Source organism: Acromyrmex echinatior, chromosome 2 (genome assembly GCF_024713525.1).
Source record: "Acromyrmex echinatior isolate Ae372 chromosome 2, ASM2471352v2, whole genome shotgun sequence".
Taxonomy (NCBI): Eukaryota; Metazoa; Arthropoda; class Insecta; order Hymenoptera; family Formicidae; genus Acromyrmex; species Acromyrmex echinatior.
In genome coordinates, this window is record NC_141853.1 from 23,592,719 (window position 1) to 23,614,290 (window position 21,572).

At 37.6% G+C, this 21,572-nt stretch overlaps 1 protein-coding gene across 3 annotated transcripts in view; it reads right to left on the minus strand.

Moving 5' to 3' along the window:
- Nucleotides 1–21,572, minus strand: part of fz2 (frizzled 2) — an 86,341-nt gene that overhangs the window by 19,359 nt on the left and 45,410 nt on the right. The window contains exon 1 of one of the 3 annotated variants that reach the window (XM_011068082.2): nt 14,529–20,210. The exons of the other annotated variants lie outside the window; for them this stretch is intronic. The gene's annotated coding sequence lies outside the window, so the exon portion shown is untranslated. Of the gene's footprint in view, nt 1–14,528; nt 20,211–21,572 lie in introns of those variants that run through there. 3 annotated transcript variants of the gene reach the window in all.

Consider the following 21,572-nt stretch of genomic DNA (forward strand, 5'->3'; position numbering starts at 1 on the left):
CTATGTTATTGTTAATATTATTATAGCAGTAATAATCATAATTATAGTAATATATAATTATAGTTACGAATACAAAACATTTTCTCTCAGCGTGAGTCTAAAACTCGTGTCAGGCTACGCATTATGCGGACTGAATTCAAATTGAAAAGTGCAAATCAACCAGATAGGTTAATCAATGATTCACAGTTTATAAACCGAATTCTAATTCGTATCATAATATATAGTATGACACTTAAGCGTCACATTATTTAATACGTGAGCATATAAGTATTAAAATATGATCTGTATATTTTTGTAAGTTTTTTCTAAAGAGATCATCCATCTGCAAACTCCATAGGACGGTATCGTTTAAAAACACTTTGCTCAGACGAGACGAGTAAGTACGTCATTATTTTGCGCTTCTCTTAAGGAAACAGTAGCTTTTTCGCAGAGACAAGACGAGAAGGAAAGAAGCCCATCATCGTGGCGGCTTCTCTGGCAGTTTCTCTGGATCCGCGCATATGTATTTGCACGAGAACGCGATCGGAATTATTTGCGCATTGCGTACATCAAGAAATCTTTACCTCGACCGATCGCAAACTCGCCCGGCGAGGATTAATTAATCGCCGCGCGGATAAAACGAAGCCCGCCGTCGAGGAACAGACGCGCATTGACCAATAGGGAACACGGCGAAGTAGCTTCCTACATTGTCGTTTCTTGTTCCACGGCTTCCACAAGGAAACTAATTAAGACTCGGTTACGTTGTATACTTGCTTTCACGGAGGGCGTGTCGTCGATCAACATGGTGAGCACTGTCTGTTTTGCTGTGATAAATATGGTCTAGTTGAACGCAAGCTAGAAATTTGGTGAAAATGTCGCAACTTTTCCTTAACAAGAATCGTATTTAATTAAGTAACAAGTATACACTGAAAAAATGGTTGCTTTAATTGGAATTTTAATAAATGCAATTATAAAGGTATAATTAGATACTTATAGTTAAATCTATCAGATATTCTAGTCGAGACAATCCAGTTAGAAATTGGATTATATTAGAAATTCAATAATCAGAATTCTGATTGGTATGATCAGAATTTGCATTTTGTTCGTGTCTCTTAATATAACTTTTAATACAACTTTTTCTCAATGTAATTGCTAAAAGCTTTTGAATAGCAAGATGTCATTGAGAATGGAATAGAACAATACGATTTGGAAACATTGCACAAATCTGAAAATAATTTTGTTGGAATTACGTAGGAATTTCAAATATGATGAGCAGTACTGCAAAAAGATGATCATTCTAGCAATCAGTTTGAATGTCCTGCATAATTATTTTGATGATCCAATAAAATTATTTCCGATCTACGTTCAGCAAAATTTTTCTTTCTGCGTGTATTTTTAGTAAAAATGCGATCCAGAATTCGTAATTCGGTAAAGGCGTGAATATTTCATTGCGTTCGTCCATTCATTTTTTTTTCTGACGGGATAAACATAATTTATAAGGAGAGGTTCTGAGAAAATGTACGCCTGATTAAACTTTCGGCAATAAAGAAAAAAGAAACCGCGCGAGACGGCAAGGAATCTTATGGCGCAACCACGACGACGTTCCACGTCGTCGGCACTCGGTCGATAGTCACACCACCATCAGTGTAGCGTAACCACCATCTCCACCACCTCTACCACCGCATCACCACCACCGACGAGCCACCCACCCATCGTAGGGTTCACCCTTGAAAGAGTTTTCCAAGGGTGATGTTGCGCTATCGATCCAACTTTGCCATTCTCGAGAGCTGTATACTAAATTTTCAGAATCAATGTAACCAGTTTCAAACACGATCAGTACACGAGTATCAGTAAACTATGATTACTCGAAAAATACATATGTTCGATACATTAATTATTTTACTCGAAATCTTTTCAATATTTCGTAAATAATTATTATAAACTGCATTCATTGTGTCGAGAGAGCGTTGTTCATATATACAAATAAAATTTACTTTTTGGAAATATCTAAACATAAATTTATATGAATTTTTGTACATGTTATGCCATATACTCTACGTGAATATAATTGAATGAAATGAAAATTCATTTTCCTGCGAATAGTATACATAAAAAATATATTGTAACTTAAAAATTAAATTGTAGATTGTGTCACACAATTTTCATCCTTCATTCGCAATTTGGGTTCGCAATTCTTCTTCGAACTTCAGTACAGATTTTTATATTGTTTCTGTGTATAAAAATTTGGAAAAAATTTCCACATATTTGTAAAAGCTTTATGGAGTTTTTATTCCTATCATAGAAGTCGGATTGTATTTTATTTATGTTTTACGGATTCCAATTTATCTACTAAAATTCAAAAAATTATGCCTCTAAAATCTAACAATTCCACTTGTCGGTGAAAGATTAATATTCCTCCGATAACTTATCGTTAAACTTGTGTGTTTTTATATACGTTCATTATACGTATTGTATTCGATCATCCATTTTCTTTCTTTAATAAAAATTCTTGATTTTAATTGATAGAACAGCGCTGTTAAAGTGTTTCTTAAAGCTATAATTTGAAAAATTAGCTTGAAGTGGTTACACGAACATTCTATTACTATGTAATGCACGCCTTAAAGTACAGATTGCCGGAAAAAAATGAATAAAATCTTGCGCGACAAAATCATATCTACCCATGCATTACGCGTCCCAACAAAACAACAAAGTTACGATTTCATGGCACGCGATCAAATTTCTCCGTCATCTTTTTTCCGTTGTTCCTATCGTGTGATTTCATGTATGATCACAGAACAGTACACATCCATACGTACGAAAAAAATTCCTTTTAAAACAACGTATAAAATAAGTAATTATTAAATCTTCTAAAGAAATTCGTGTACAGAGAATGAAAACATTCTTCATATTGCATGTATTCTTTTTTATTATTTATTTCTAACTGCAACATCAGATAAAAATAGCAGCACATTCATGATATTTTATTCCATTCCTTATGTATACGGTTGATTGTTATTATGCATTGGTAATATTGTATTTTATTTCTTTTCTGTATTCTATTTTTATACGTCTCGATCTTCGCTCTCTGGCGTTTATATATTGTTTCTTGTAACCTCTCAGTAAATCAGACAGCCTGCGGCGTGAGAGACGACACTTTGTTCCTTTATTCGCGAAGCTCGTCGTTCCGTAGAACGCAGGGACTATCGTAGATTCCCGAACGAAGAATCACAATCGGAGATCTCTCGGCGATCCACGGGGGTCTTCTGACCTCCTGAGAAGGGAACCTTCGCGTTTCGATGCAGATTCTTGTGGTAACCCCGCCGTGAGGAAGGAGGTGAAGACGGTAGAAACACGCCATCGGCTGACACCGATAAGGCGAGAGAGATCGAAAAAAAAAACGATGGAGGTACTAACTGATTCCCTTCCTTCGTTTCCTCGGATGTTAACTCACGGGACGAGAGAATGAGATGCGACCGACGCTCTTTCTTCCCTCGCTTCTCTTCGATGACGCACCGGTCGTTATGCAGATACATTCGCGATTCTGTGAAAACGTACGACCCACACGCGCATTAGCGAAACGTACGAATTATGCGCTGTTACTCAATTAGGACGAGAAGCGGTAGTCTTTCTCCCGCGTGGGCTCTTGTTTCGCGGTGTAGGAAATGCGGAGGTGGTGCCCCGCGGATATCGCGACAGCGAGGGCTGATTGCACCTACGCGGATTGCTAGAAGTTAAAACCTGGATTATCTTAATTTATATTTAAGCCTTTTGTGCTCGTAAATCATCTCACGTGTTCAACGACATAGATAGATTTGCCTTTAATGAAGTTCCATTGAGTAACAATGAAGCAAGTAATGAAGCAAGAATTAATATCTGTACGTGCGAAACGTTGAATCAATTTAGTAATTAATATAACGTTTGTGTACACGAAAGATCGATTTTGTTGAAATATTTAAATAGTCAAATAATAAAAATTTCGCCAGATACAGATATGAAAATAATTTTGTTGGACTATCATTAAAATAATTACAGGAAATTTAAACATGAACAATGTTGCAAAAATTTTTGATATTTTGGCAATCAGCATTTTATATAATTTAATAATTCAAGAAAATTATTTTCAGATCTGTATTTAGTTAAATTATTAAATATCTTAGAAAAATCGTTCTTTCTATATGTAACATTTTTTATCGAGTATGCATTATTTATTATGCATTATTAAATTCAATTTGTTATCATTATAAATACCATTTACTGAAATAATCAAACATAATTTGAAAGTAAGTAAATTAACTTGAAAGTATTGTGAAAGGATCGCCGTGTAAGCAGAAAAAGAATTACTTTCTCTATTCACATATGTATACCACACTATTTACGTAAACCGGATGCGAAATAAGCAATGATAAATTAACAATAGCATTAGCGCATGTTTGCATTCTCGATTTGGTGAATCCGGTCGTCGAATGTTAGTCGTCTTTTTCCACAAATTACGGCTAATAATGTAATGTTGAAAAGCATGACGAATCGCTAACAAGCAATTAGCTCAAATCCTCAAACTGCAGCCGGTGATTTGTACTAGCAAACGAAGAGATTCATGCTCGATTCCAACATTGTCTCGTTCCATGATGGCGCTTGCAAAGTAAACAAAGCCTGCGGGCTACCCTGAATCGACGATAAATCCTTCCTAATGGCGCTTTCTTCCGGTCAGCGCGACAAGGTGTGCGAGATCATGTTTCCCCAGGCACGCCGAAAAAAGACACGATGATTCTCCGTTCCCTTTCGGCCCGTCGCGTCAGTTTAAATGAGATGAAGAATCGCGAAGCGGCAACAATCCGACCGCTAACGATAACGCGGACCGGTTTAACGACGTAATTGTTATATGAAAACCGCGTTTAAAGCGAGAGGTCAACGGCAGTGGAGGCACAAGAAATATGGTCGTCGATGTATGGCGTCTTCGTTTTCGAATTTTAGTGATTATCAAAAAATAATAAATCTAATATAAAACTAGTACGCATCTCCAGAAGTTTTATTATTATATAAAATCATAAAATGTCTTTATTAACATACAATGTTTAAAGTTAAATATGTAACCTGTTATTCTAACTAATTACTTCATAATCTATTTTTCCATATTCTTATTGCTTTTAAACAATCTTGATATCTTCAATTATTTTATTGTGCAAAAGATGTAGACAGAAATAGAAATTTATAATTCTCGTATTAGATCGATTAGAAATAGAAATCTTGCTCCTGAGAATATTAGGAACAAAGAGCGGATATAATATGGAGATGATCTGAGAGAGAGAGAGAGAGAGAGAGAGAGAGATTTAACGATAAGCATAATAAAATGCAAACACATGGATATATCTTATTCATCCTGTCTATTCTTCATCTCAACTAGAATACACATACATATTATGTAATTAAGAATAAACGTTACATTTATAAAGAAACAGAGACAAAAATATATAGAGAAATTATAAAGATACATCTTTCACATCCATTCATCCTATCTATTCATCAAGTAGATCAGAATATATGTATTACATAGTTAAGAATAAACTTGTAATATTTATAAAGAAATAAAAACAAAAATATGTATCAAATAATATATCTTTATCTTTAAAGATAACAAAAAAGTTCTGATTTATCAGAAAATAATGACGGAATAGAAAAGATAGATGGTAAAAAAACATCCCCTGCAATCCTATTATAACTGTACGTAAAGTGACTACAATGTTCTATACACAACGAGAAGTTTGTCGTGAGGATTCGATCCTCCACCGTAACCTGTAGTTAGTGAATAAGTAATGCTGCAACGAAGATGCACCCGCACGAGCGAGTGAACGCACGCACGCACGCACGCACGCACGCATGCACGCACACACGCACACGCGTACAGTGGTTTCCACCTGCTCCGACGCGAGGAGGAACGCAAGACAAAGGGAGGGTGTCGCTTTCGTTCCTTCTCGTTTCTCCGTTTATACCGTGACGAACAGCCGCATAGCTGCGGAGACGGAGACGGAGGTAGAGAGACAGGCGGGACAGGCGGTTCGCTTCGGAAGTGGGCTCGGCGCGCGTGGATTCTCTCTTCTAAAACGTTTTGCCCGCGAGGGAAACGACGCGAAGGCAGAGCAAATGCGGAGGAAACGGGGCGCAAAAATCCGGTGGAGCGGGACTACGCTCGTTGAGCTTTTCCGCGAAACAACAGAACGGAAACACCGGTGGCGGACGCCCCGTAATGCGCGAAAATAATTATGTTTAACCTCTGCACGCCGTGCGCGTCGTTGACAGAAAAATCCGCGTCCGTTAACGCGAATTTTAGCTCGTGATACTGTTGACCGTGAAAAATGTTGACAAAGGAAGCAGAGTAAAAATTACACAGTCACGTGTTGGGTGCTTCATTGATTCTATAGTTTGATTGAAAAATATTTTTACTCTTTAATTTGTGATTTAATGAGATATTGAAGTTGATTATTCCGAGGTGTTTTATTACCCTCGTCCGAAGATGTACAATTACTGTCGAAAGTTTCCAACCGACGTATAATTTCGCGATCATTTTTGTCAATCAGTTTTTCATTTTACAAGTTGATAAAATTCTTGTTATGATCAATTTAGAACACGATTTTAAATATTACTCGAAAAATACTCGAAAGAGAATCTGATTGCGTTAATTGAAATTCTGATTGAAAATGAACAAATAAGAATTTTCTGGTTTGAATCTTAATTAAATTCTAATTTATCAGATATCTGTTGTAAAAATTTTTTATCTGGGCAATAAAGTAAATTACTCATGGAAAACTTTTGGCAGCCACTGTATGTTCACATCGTGCAGGGAAACTTCACTATAAGAAAATATCATAAAAGAACGGGATTATAAAAAGAGTGTTAACAGATTGTAAAACTATACATAGCTGACGAATCATAGGTTCTCAAATATTGGATTTGGCAGAGGATGTTATCTCCGCTATCGCTACTTCGCGCTCTTATCGATAAGTCCATATCGTTGAGTCTCTAGCACGCGAATTTTAAATGTGTGTAAGAGGTAAGTTATATTCTTTTTTTTCTATATGCATTTTTCTTATTAAATCTAAAGATATTTTACAGACGGTTACAATGTTAACATGTGAATCATACCGTAAATACAGATGTGAGTACACGAGTACCGCATAATTATCAAGAAAAATGCAGAAATGATGAAGCTATAAAGTGACCACAAAAGATATGCGTGCATTACCATGACACATTATAGATACGCATTATTGTTTTTGTGTCTTTTATTGCTTTTTCCAATAATTAAATTTCCTCGATAAAAGGATTCTTTTCTTATTTAAGAGGAAGATTCACACACATAATTAATAGCTGAGTTGTTAAAATATCAAATAACACAATTTTATGTTTCTTTGATATATTTTGGGATAAAAAATTCATTAGAATAATCGAGGGCACTTTGACTTCGATAAATTAGATCGAAAAACAGAAAAATATCCGGTGTGTTGCTTGTCGAGATACAACGTTCCAACGTTTTATCATTCATATAAACGAAACGGGCCAAGTTTCGTCGTAAATAACGCTCTCGAGAACGCAAAAATACGACAATGGCGTTCTTTTCCTAATGTTTCTCATTCAGATTGCTAGACTACTGGGAAATATCAGAGAGCCCACAAACTTTTGTCGAGCATTCGAACAAAAAATGAAAACAAGGAGTGAGCAGCCGAGGGCCGCAGGTTTGAACGTTCTCCGCGCATCTCTGCTCCCCCCTCCCCCCCAACTCTCTCTTTCTCTCACCCTTTATTTATTCTCGCTCTCCCTCTCCAGTCTGTGTAAACATTTTCTTTCTTTCATTAAGCCCCTTGCTTTTCACAGCTCCGGATCGCCTTCGCCATTCATAGATTTTTTTAGGCTTGGGGCCCGACTCTCGAGCGTCGAAAAGCCACTGGAATGAGCCTCCGCGAATCCATTTGCAAAACGGATGGACGTGTTCTCCGACATCGCGTCGAACATGCCGAGGTATACTTTGGACAAAGGGAGGCGAAATGTATTCTCGCTCACCATGTCTCTCTCGCGAAACGTACAAACTCGTACGTTCAATCGATTACGCCGTCTATAAACTGAGGGCCGAAGTTAACGACTGAAGACAGCACATGTCAGTTCTTAAATATGCAGATACATTGTTGCAAATGAAATTATATAAAATAATTAATCACCACGCAGGAGTAAATACAAGGAAGCTGTAAACAAGTACCCGGGATAAATTAAAAATGAGATAAATCTTTACTTAATAATTGAGTAAGAGATATTTAATTGTCTATAATCCGAGATTTATAATAGTAACAGTTTGGAAATAAAGAAGACGAGAACCACAACGGCGTATCCCCGACCTCGTTAATGATTTATAGTCTGTTTCAGCGGGGAGCGCTAGCCTATAAAATCGCTCTATGCGGCTTAACACATTGTCACCCTAAAGCCAACCCCCCCGATGAAGTGCCCATAAAGTAATCGCGATGCTGAGCGGCAAATTGTATCGCTTTTCGATGTTAAACGCTTAGCACGCTCGACCCGGTTTCATCGTTCATTCGATGTCGATGTGTTCGCGACATAATTCACCTTTTCGTCGGTATTTGAAACGAGTCAATTATAGTGCATTTTAATTGCGTCGGCTACGTGGCAGCCTCGCCCAAGAGAATAATAAAAGGACTCAAATGGGCGCTGAAATATCCAAAAGGATATCGCCCGTTTGGTGCTTATAGACGTCTTCCACCTGCACGGAACGATATATCACTGCAAACGAGAGAACTCGGTCTTTTTATTGCTTTGTCAGACGACGATCGCGGCGCACGAACAAAACGAGCTCGCGGTAATTATTGCCGTCCATAAGTGTCGTTGTTCGCGACGCTTTCAATCTTATCCTTAACGGAAGCTGCTTTATATCTTCCTCGCGTTAGCTTTGACGAGCATAAAATGATAAACGTAAAATGCACAACATTATATTTTCTCTCCGAGATTTTTATAGAGCAAAAATGACATCTACCGATAATCTCGAGCTATTGAAATATTTTGAGTATTTATTCTCTGAAGCACATCTCAAATTGGTTCGAGTTGATGTTATATTACTTAATCACACTGAAAAAAATTTTTGATTTCTCATTATTTATACATATTTTAAATAATTTATATATTTATATAATTATTAAATCATTGCCAGCGTGGCAATTTAGTATGTAATATTACTATTCTGATTCTCTTCATAATTGCGTTTCAAGACTGAACAAGATTTCACGTAGCGCGGAAATTTAAATATATACAATTCACATTGAAATATTTACTTAAACTAACAAGGTTTATTTCGATCGAAAATAGGATTCTCTTAATTGATATATTCTCATCAGTCTAATACAAATTATAATCGTTTTCCAATGTAGAATTATCAATGGTGCTATTTTCGCTCTGCTAATCATTTCAATTTTTTTGAAACTAGATATTCCGAATATTAAAAATATATGAATATAATAGAAATAATTATAAGGATACAAGTAATATCAAAATAATTTTTTTTCATTAATTGAAAACAAGAATAGAAAAAATTGATAAATCGGTATCTCGCGGAATAGCATCGGTGGTTCTAGTTTTAAGATTTTTATCTGCGTAGATAATACTGTGGCGATTTAACAGGTTCCGCACGATTTGGAATACATTCTGAAACTGCAAGACTTCGGTCAAAGATTAAACTGGCGACTTTGCGTAACGAAACAGTCAAGAGTCACGTGAGTATGGGAAACGATAAGATAACATCGTTCCAACAACGATTAGGGCGATTGTCCTAAAAACGCACGGCCAAGAATAATCGAGAATTTTCCGTTATGGTGATGTAAAATTCTATCGAGAGTTTTTAGTGGATATTCCGTCAAAAGTTTTATGACAATATAAGCAGCAATGCTCCGATATAGTCGGAATATCGATACTTCTACTTCAATATTCCGATACTTTAGGAATGTTCTGTGTGATATTTTGAAAGTATAATCTATCAATATCATCGATAGAAAGCGAAAGAAAGAGGGAATCTTAATATCCAATATATGATAAAAGACAACTACAATACACGATAAAAGAGAATAGCAGTGTCTGTTTTCTTTCAAGCAAGATATAAATTATTAATATCGTCAACAAACAATCTTCGAGTATCTCTGAATCTACTTTTATTATTACAATTCCAAGAAGAGATGTATTTTCATCATCTCAGAATTTTCTCTGTAATAAGGAACTTAATTTAAAAAACAATTACGAGAAGTGCTGATGTTAAAAGATATTGATATTTACTTCATTCGTATGTACGATACGTTCTTTCGATATTCGTACCAGTCTTGATCTCTATCTTGATGTATTCATGCGAGGCAAGGCGAGTGAAATTAACAACGTCGACGACTACCTGGTGAAAGATTTGCGATGCAAATATGTACGATATGTTCGCGGCGAATGTAATTAGGCGTTACGACGCTGCAAGTTGCAAGTTGGCGGCTTCTTTTCGGCTCCCTACGACACCTTACAAAGCAGCGCTGGCATCGTCCTTATCGTCGGTTGTAAATATCCGATTCATCCGCTGGGAAAATTAAGGTGCAATAAAGTTTCAACGCGCTATCGCGCGCCGAATCCTGAGCTGAGCTGCGGAATAGCTAATCGCGCGAATGCGAAAAATACGCGGGCTGCGCGCTCGTAAATAGCCTGCCTGCGTGCGTGCGTGCGTGCGTGCGTATGCGGCGCAAATTTAACGAGAGCGCTGGTATACACGCCGGAAGATACACGCGATAGTCGTAAAAAACCTGACAGATAAACGTCGGATGCGGTTCCGCGACGCTTCTTTTCTGTCCACGGTTCGGGATCGTATCCCGCGTGCGTGGGCGTGTGGTCGAGTTCAAACAAACGCTATACGCTGTCATTCACGCGAGTCCTTTTTTTTTTTTCGTGATTCACGTCGCGTCCAGCGTCCAACATATATGCATGCTTTCGGCGAATTCGATTGTGCGGACACGCCCCGGATAAACGCGATCGTCGCTGCTTTCTCGATGAGAATCCTAACCAAGGACGTGGACTTCACATTATCGTCACGATATTTATGGTAATTCGTTATGCGCAATTCTACGCTAACACGAAACTTCGTTCGCGTGCGTGTGTATTGTGACATTTGTGATATGGCAATGACAAATAAGAGATTAGCCTCTTTTCAGAAATTCAGTATAAACGTGCACTTTTTTGTTTCCAGCGAATAACGCAATATGGCTCTCTAGATTAGCGTGCGTCTCTTGAAGAAAGAATACCTTAACACTGATAAATTTTAGAAACAAAAAATCGACACGGAAAAAATTGACACGTTGACTGTTACGGCAGTTAACTTAATGTTTCAGTGATGTCCCGCAGTCAGTAATAACCGATGCTACATTTGAAAATATTTTTAAAACGCTTGTGAGACATACATAAATGCTATCTAGTATAAATTTTAAGTGACATTTATATAAAACGTTCCGTTAATATAAAAGTAATATGTGAAAATTTTTAACATTTTTGAGATAAAGGAAATTGATCCTAATAAGAAAAGATTTTTGGAAAAACAACAAATTTGTAACTGTGCCAATAAGTGTTTGTGTAGAAAAATATGACAACTTTAAATTTTAATAATATTTGTGAGTAATACTAATTTATTTACTTACGGCAAATAAATATTTATTAAATAAAATAATGATACTTAAATCAAATTAATGTTCTTGTATCAAATATGTTTAAATATTCAGATAGTATTATTCAAATTTTGTACATTTTTCTCTCAGTATATTCTCTAAGGTAGCAGTGTTTAAATTTTTTAAACTCATAAGATACACTTGGAAGTGGATATAACATGGAGAAGAAAATGAATTATGTGTATTTTCTATCCTAATTAAAACATTATTTCAAATCGGAATTTTAAAAATAATTTAAAAAAAGGTGCTAATTGTGTAAAATTTGCTTTTTCTCTCGGATATATAGATATAACAATGCAATGCAAAAAATACACTGTTCATCATTTAATAATTTTTTAAAAATCATATTACACATTTTTCGTATTATAATGAAAATTCTATTGTAGCGTACACAGTAAAATTACAAAACTCACTGGACGAATAATTCATTATAAAGTTCTTCTCGGCTTTTTAGAACTCAAAATTAACATTTTAAATTACAGTAATTTGGTGAAATTATATAATTACGTAATAAATTAAACAAATTTATACGTATATCATTAATGTGAAAAGAATAATTTTATATAAAAATTTAGCTACGTACAAAACCGACAATAATTCTGTCGGACCATCAAAATAATTATGTAGGATGCTCAAGCATAATGAGTAATGCTATAAAAAGTTTTTAAATTTTAACAAACAGCTTGGACGTCCTACATAATTATTTTGTTGGTCTAACAAAATTATCTTTAAATCTGTACTCAGCTAAATTTTTAAATATACTTTATCAAAATTTATTCTTCCCTTTACTTCACACTAATTGTAAAATATGCTTACATCTAGATTCTCTTTAATTGATCCTATTTCATGCGTGTAATTAAAATTATCGCATATGCTATGCAATGTGTAGGCGTTTTGCTGATATGAACTTCCATGTGAACTCCAAGGCATCCAACCATCAAGAAAACGCAACAGCAGATTTGTATAGTCAACTGGGATATTAAGCAAATAAGCATCCGCCATCCCGCGGGATAACAATGATTGCACTGTATTAAGCACTCTCGGTGTGTACACATCCGATTAATCATAACGCGTCTAGCTGCGAATCGTGGTGCATCCTGTCTGCGAATCTATTCTAACTCGAGAGAGTACTAAGAAATTTTAACTGGAAATATTTGTTGTGTTTGAATACAGTCGTAAATCGTATTACGATATCATGAAAAGGATAAACAGGTTTGTATTTTCGTTAGGGATTAAGAATTGATTTCACCTTTTCTCATGCATAGAAAAAACAGTTTTGTTGAAGTACCTAAAAATTTGGTACTAGATCTAAAAATAATTTTGTTTGAATGTAGAATGGTCCAACTATATATAGTTGTTAGAATACTAAAACTTTTTGCAACATTGTCAACACTTGAGCATTCTACATTAATTATTTCGATGATTCAACAAAATTATTTTCAAATTTGTATCTAGTTAAATTTTTAAATACATTAAGAAACATAACTAATTGAAAATAGAGGAATTAAAAGATTCTGATTATATTAATTAGAATTCTGGTTATCTCAATTAGAATTCTATTAGATTTAACAAAAAAATTCTAATTCGTCCATTTTCAAGAGAATTTCTAGAATTCCAACTAGAATTCCAGACATTTTTCTCGTACCCATGTCTATCAATGTAGATTAACTTTAATTTCAGGTCAAATTCTTCATCTTTTTTCTACATCTTAGAACTAAGATAACTAAAAAAAATATGAAGAGTAGTTGAACTGATTAAAATTAATTTTTTTTAAACAGTTCAGACGACTATCGATTAGTATTTCCACTGAAGATCGATAATTATTATAAATAGCACCGAAACTGCGAAAAAATAGAAATCCTACAGTGTGTTCTCTAAAAAAATCAGTCATTAAATCTGACTCTCCTGTGGGAAATATCCTTCAAAAAATCGGAGGAAAATCGACACTCTGATCGAAGTTTTTTGCGTGTGCCGGAGATTTGGTACAAAAGCCGAAGTTTCCGGTCGAAAACTGGAGAAACGATAACATCATGCTTCCGACAGGCACTTATTTTTTGTGATCTATCTAGTTTTTCCGTTGGCTCTCAAACGAAAAGTATTAAATATTCTCTGAACATCAATTTTTCACGTCACGTTTGAAATAGTAACGAATCGCTCAATTTTTCACAATTTATCTGTCAAGGAAAGGTTATCGAACTCTGTGCGCTGTTCATTTTCGCGAAGGGAGGACTTATTAAATGACACATAGATCCTCACGCATTGCTTTCGACTATTAACGACTTTCCGCCGGTATGGATTTGCATAGGAAGACAGCGGCAGTAGAGAGAGTCGATGGGAGAACAGAATCGCAGTCAAGATCCCGTCGTCCAAGCCGAACTCGGAGAAACGACGCGTTGTATCTCTTTTCCTCTTCCCTTTTTCTTTCTTTCTCTTTCCCTCGAATCCGCCTTCGCGCGCTGCAGAGGAGCAGCGTACGGCAATGTGGAGAGGACAGAAGGCCGATGGAATATATGCTACGCGCTCGTTGAATGCTCGTTTGCAGTATTCGCAGAGGGATCTAACAGAGAGAGAGAGAGAGAGAGAGAGAAACGGAAAAGAGTCAAGAGGGAGGAGAAAGCCTCGTCCGAACGGAACGGAATAGAAGGAAGAAACGCAGAGAGAACAGGAGAGAGAGAGAGAGAGAGAGAGAGAGAGAGAGAGAGAGAGAGAGAGAAAGAAAGAGAGGATGCAAAAGGTTCGGCGGGCCCGGTGAGGCTGGTCAATGAAAGACCGTGCGCGGCTATCGTGCAACCCTTCTCGAAAACAAAGCCGGATTCTCACCTTGATTTATCGCTTACTCCCGCTGTGCTCCACTCCGCTTATAACTTGGACCGAGCCAGTTGCAGCCGCCGCGCCTGGTAGCTGCTCGCACCCTGGCGAGAATTAATCCATTGTCTCTCGTCCTGATAAAAACGCACCGGCCGGCCCGTTCGATTCTAAACACGCCGGATGATAAAACACGCTCGATTCCACGACGATAGAACAAGTTCGTCGGTCGGTAGTCACTTTGCCGTGCTGCCGGACAGAGGCGCGCGTGTACGTGCGAAGAACACGAGTGAGCGATCGAGAACGACGAGAACACTAGATAGATTCAGATCCGTAAACATCAGGCAGCGTTTACATACGGCACGGCGTGCGCACATGGAGCGTCGCGCTGGGCGTGTTGATATGTACTCTACTGGTATGTACTCCGAATCGCGTTTATGCACAGGCACACAACGGAGCGGATTTCTCCAAATATTATTTTACGCGCTCGCTCGCTCACGGAATGACGAGAGAACACGACGAGAGTCGGGAGAAAGAAGTGACGCGCGCGATCCTACCACGACGACAGACACGGACTCACTGACTCCGAATTCCGACTCTCCGACTACTCCGACTACTCTCCGAGGCGACGCGAACCCGAGCGAGGAGACACGAGAGAGCTACGGAGAGTACGGAGTCAAAACGATCGTCGCCAGCCGCGAGTAGGACAAAGAGAACGAGCTGAACGAGCGGCGATGTGGAAAGGGAAGCGACGGAGCGACGACTGCTACTCTCGTACGTTTCCGTCGCTCTTCGGCCACGACTACCTCGGCCCCTCGGCTCCCCCTGCTGGCCCCTACCAGCAGCCTTCCCTTCGGCTTGTATAGTATACGCTATACCGGCTATACGCCAGCGAGCAGTGCACCGTCATGCATCTCTCGTCCCTCGGACGCTGCCTGCGCCGCTTGCCGTCGCAGTCTCTACTACTCGACTCTGTTTAACCATGCACGCGCGCTCGACGCTCGTACGGCGCGTGCATGTATTTATACGTATGCGGATGTATACGCGTACACAACTATACACGCATAGGAGCATGTCTCGCGAGGAGTCGCGGACGTAGCACCTCGTCGGGTGGTGCGGTGCACCACCTGTGTGTACATACAGTACATACACACGAGCGCGCGTACACGATGCGGAACGTGCGGATGCACATCCATCCCCCCTCCCCTCTCCCGACCACGACGCAGGGCATCGTCGGGGCCACACACCACACGCGCGCGGTGACGTCACGCGGTGGATAACGAGAGACGGTCGACCAGGATCCCTACTCTTCCTCCTTCTTTCCCTCTACCTCCTTTTCTGCTCCGAGTCTTCGGGATTCACGACCACTTATTATCAGTCTGCAGTTCTCTTTCTTCCTTTCTTTGCTTTTCTCTCTCTCTCTCTCTCTCTCTCTTTCTTCTTCTCGTCTCCTTTCCAAGTCGAGCCCGAGCGACTTACTGCTTTCTTTTCGGGCTGGTTACGAGCGGCGAGACGCGGTCATCCCCTCGGCTCGTAGGTGGATTCGCTCTCGCGTGGTATTAACGACGTCCCGTGTAGGTACAGTCACGACCGGTTCCGAGGAGGACCTACCTACCTCCTCGTATCGAGATCGAGGCTCGAGGACACGAAGCGAACGAGTTCGACGATCCCGGGTCCGCGTGCGCGGGTCGACGCGATAAACTTTTCAATTCGCGTGTCGCTGCCGGCAAATGATGCCTACCGTGTCGTTGCTGCGAATGATTCGTCGCTGAACGTTCGCTACACGATGGTAAACTTCATCGATAAAAGCGTCTGTAAAAATGTATGATTAAAGCAGTCGACTGTGGTGGGAGAAGCGAATTAATAAGTAACACCCTCGTCGTCGTCGTCGTCATCGTCTGGAATACCTGCGAGATATGAAGCCGTTTAAACGTCGCGAGAAACTTTTTTGTCGCAGGATTCCGGCTAAAAATACCGTCGACCTTCGTTTTTTCTGCCTGACTGCTCGCCATTCCGTTCGTTATCGCGCACGAGAGTGACGCCGATGTAAAATGGAGCCGTTCAGCATCATTGCGTAGAAAGAGAGAGAGAGAGAGAGAGAGAGAGAGAAAGAGAGTATCGCGTAACTGTCTGCCACCGGATTTTATGCGCTTTCGCGAACGTCACGTTGCGCCCACGATATGGACGTTCGTAGTAGACACGCGTGCGAAAAATTAGGCGTGTGAGAGATGTCGTTTATGTGTTTCGAAAGAAAAAAAAGGACGGGGAATTGGCATGTTTATTACGGTTGTAAACTCACGTACAATATGTGAAAGGCCGAATATTATATTGTACGTTGAATTTTCCGTAAGTCCGAATTTTGCGATATATCGTTTCTTTTTCTTCACTTCAAAAATAACACATCCAAAAAAAAAACATGATTTTCGAGTTATTGCACAGAAAGAAGGATTTTGCTGGAAGATTAAAAATTTTTCTGGATACAGATCTGAAAGTAATTTGATTGGACTTTCAAAATTATTTTGTTGGAAATTCAAACTGATTGCTACAGAATATCTAATTTTTTACAGTTCATATGCAGTTTCTAATAAAAGTTATTTTATTAATGGTCCAACAAAATTATTTACAAATTTAATTTTTTTTAAGCAAATTTTTTTTTAGCACAATCGATCTTTCCATGGATGAGCAAGGCAAACATTATCTTATCAATCATCAAAAGTGAATTAATTTAACTTTATAGAAAGTGGTTAAAATCGTCACAACTCAAAAAGACTAATTTTTTAAGAATTGTAAATAAAAATAATAAAACTAATACATATCATCATATTATTAAAAATATATTCTTTTTATCTATATTATTTAAGTATAGTTAATAATTTTTTTGTCAAAAAATAGTTTTTTCTCTTTCCTGTAAACTTAATTTTTTGAATTATCTCACTTTTGAAAAAAGTGAGTCATGTTCTAAACTTTTTATTTTTATACAATGCAGGTAATAATATAATAAGAGGGAACAGAGTAAAGGTGGAGAACAAAGCTCATATGCTGATTTAATTTGAATGTAGTTATACTACAAAAAATAAAATATTAATTTTTATTTATAGTGGACTTTCTGAGTTACGCAAAAATGTTGAGATTCATAAAATCTGTTAAGTTAAACTTAATAGTTTATTTTTTACAGTGATATGATTTTATACAGTTGAACTTAATTTAGAAAAGATATAATATAAAGGACATAATAACAAAATGTAGAAAAAGAGTCTCACGGAAAGCATCAAAAACATTTCCTATATCAAAAATCAGTTTCAAATACGTCAAAGAAGCCCTATTGTTGAGGAGACACATATTTACGATAGCATATCTCGCATATGCCAATAGCAATAGTCTTTTACAAATTCATTCATGCTAAACATTCGTTTCGACGCTCTCAATGTCAAACGAATTCCGTATCGCGATCCAACGTCAATCCTTCGAAAACCTTTCTTCATAGCTCGCGCATAGACGTCACTATGGATAGGCTCCTCGCGAGTATATACCTACGTTGTCAGGTTTCCTTTCAGACGACGGTAATATCCTAGTCGTCGTAATATTCTAGTCGATATCCGCGAGCTGCAAGAGGACACAAGGCTCTCAGGACCATCGGGCTTTTCCCCGCTGGCTAAGGAAATGACAAGAGGAAGGTTTTGGGTTAGTGATTCCTCTTCAGCGTCCGCACGTCTGCATCTTAACGTTGCAAAGGAACGGCGACGACGGTTCGACTCGGGACAGGTTCCGATTACCATTTCGCGAGGCTTCAGACGTAGAGTCTAGACGTTACTCTCGACCGGACGGCGAATGTAATTCCCCGTACGAGCCAGGTGGTCCGTTGCAATCTCTCGGCTAGTAATCGGATCGAGAGGGTAAAGAATGAGAGGGGGGGGGGGGAAGGATGGCTCGGGAGGAGTTTAAAGGTCAAAAGAGGAATGGCGATTCGACGAGGTCATGTGAATTCCTTTCTGCAAATTTGCATCGCAGTAGCTTAGTTTTAATGAGCTGTATACCAAGATATATGACTGTCACGCAGAAAGAACGATTTTGCTGAGATATCTAAAACTTTAGTTAGATACAGACTTGAACATCAGTTTATCGGATCATCAAAATAATTATGTAGAACGCTTAAGGCTCCTTTTATTATTTAGATTTGGTGATCTATGAAGCCAGTTCGGAGAACTTGGCAATCTGCAATTGTCGGTAACTCTTATTGGTTTAAGATCTCCTTAACACGGGAATACTCTTGAACTTTTTTTACATAAATGATTATCTGATGTCTTGATACCCCAATTAAAATTACTATTATTAATATTATTACATATTATTAATTATTTTCCGATTAATTAATATTTGACAACATTATAGACCATATTCAGAATGCGCTTTTATACTGTTAGAGTGTATTTAGCATATAGTTTACATTACGTGTACTATAGAATTTCAGACAGAAAAGCGTTCATTAATAAAAGCGCGTTCTGAATACAGATCTATGAATATGAATTTAATCACACTTTTATGGAAAAAAGTAACTAGAAACAAATATAAACATATTAAATAATCTGATATAACAGTATTTTTTAAAAATAAATTAATATAACGCTTTTTATGTTTTTTCGAGTTTTTTGATAAAATTACATATTTAAAGGTACGTAAAGAATAGTTATAAAAAAAAGAAACATACGTTAAACAATATTTTATAACAATTCATATTTTTTCGTCGCTGGGATGAAAAATATCCCAGATGGGTTTTCCCAGGTTAAATGTTGATAACAATGCAAAAAGTTTTAATATTCTAGCAAGTTTGAACCATATACATACATGAAGAAAAATATAAAGTAATATGCGTTAAAATTCTAGTCATTTGGAATTGACAGATCCATATAAGAATAGGCGCCCACTTACGTAAAATTTACTTTACTTTTTTAATAAATGAGCGATCGTTCAATTATAGTCATAGTAGTTATGCCATACTATAAAAGATATTTTTTGTTGTAAAGTAAATTTTGAGAGTTGTTGCTTACAATATCTTAAGGACAGTATGATTTACTTTATTGTAAGATAATAATATTTGAATGGATTTTTACTATAATTATAATATATTTTTTTACTTTACATCTCTGATATTTTTATATTCTAGGCAGGTTAAGTTTGTCATGAGTTTGGCAAAAATAGCCAGAATATTTTTACTAGTTTTATAAAATAAAAATTATCACATTTTTCTCTGTGTATAATTATTTTAATAGCCCAAACGAAATTATTTTCAAATCTACATATATATATATATATAGCTAAATTTTTAGATACTTTAGCAAAGCCATTCCATACGAATGCAAATATAATATGCATTTATTTCTAGTGTATCCGATGATAATTTAATGCGTATGATTAAACATGCATAAAGTCATTTCAGGTCACTAATCGCGTTATGAGAACCGCTGCAATCTAGCAAATATAATAGACTGTTTTGCTAACGCGATTTATCGGAACGTTGTAACCTAATAAATAACAGACTGTTTTGTTACCACGATTTATCAGAATGTGCTATTTGCGAGTATGATTTATAGGTGCAGAGGTAATTTCTCTAACAATAAGGGGTGATAAGCATACGTCGCGTATAAGTCCGAACGATAACATTTATCCAAATCTATTTGCCTTTAAATTTATAACTTTCATAACTGTCGTACTTTAATCGTTCTATTGTTATAAGAAAAGTTATAAATAGAGCCGAGCTCTATGTCATTGTATTTCATTTTTATTATATATTCTCTTCAATAACAAAAAATACATTAAAGTAATTTCATAAACTTTTCCTTTTCATAAACAAAAATTATTGTTCGATATATATATATATATATATATATATATATATATATATATATTACTAGTTCAAAAAGTTTGATAAAGAAATCCAATAAAGAAAGTATCGATGTTGCCATTTCACTAAATTTGGTGAACGTTTCCTAGACACGATAGAAATGGTGTAGTTGTACAATGTTTGGCAAGACGAAGTTTTCTGGAGGAGTGCAGATACTCAATACCGCCGAGATTGCATAGAGACGAGGGAGATATATACATATATATATATATATATATATATATAGAAAGAGAGAGAGAGAGAGAGAGAGAGAGAGAGAGAGAGAGAGAGAGAGAGAGAGATGCAGGAAACGATTCCCGACGCATATTGAAGTCTATGTTGAGATATTCGCCCCCTGTGGATTTTCGACTACGAATACAGCGTCCGCGACCACCCCCGCACTCATTGTTGGGTCACGGTTGACAGTTACGCTCTGCGTCCACCAGCCAACGAAGCCAAAACAGGGGATTCTCGAGGGAGATCTCGTCGGGTCTTTCGCAAAGGAACTCTGTCACCCCCGAACTTCGAGTAATGTCGCTTTAGAAAGACCCCCCCCCCCCCTCCCCGCCTTCCCCAACCCTCGAAAAGCAATTTATCTTGAGAAGCCGGAGCGAACGTTAAATGGATTTCCCTTTCAGAGGTATTACGCGTTTTTATTCAACGTAAAATTAGCTTATAGTCGTGGGGCGCGGCTTTCGCACCCGATTGTTCGAGTGAATCGTCTCCAAGATTCTCTTTCTCTAGGTGAGAATGGAAGACGAATCTTCCAAATTTCCCTCCACGGCGGCCGACTAAGTATTGTCTCATGGGTCGATCGTGCGAGTCGACACGCGATGCATGCTGCCATGTTTACTGTTTATCATGTGAATCGTTAAGAGACCGGAGGACATAATGACGGGGGGAGCGTGAATAAATTACTCTCTTAGGAGCGTGTTTAAAAATCTCACGATGTAAACAATCGTCGGTTTTGTCGGGAGATAGTGAGGAGGTAGATTACGACTTCCTGTCACCTATTATCACATGTGGTATGCGCTACATAATGCGTCGCTACATAATCGCGCGTACCGGTAGGGTTGGGTGGTCAGGGACCGTAGATAACGCCGTCGTATCAACGTGAACACTGCACCAATTCCAGGTGCACTCTTGCACTTTTAAGGTTCTCATAATAATGCGTCATGCTC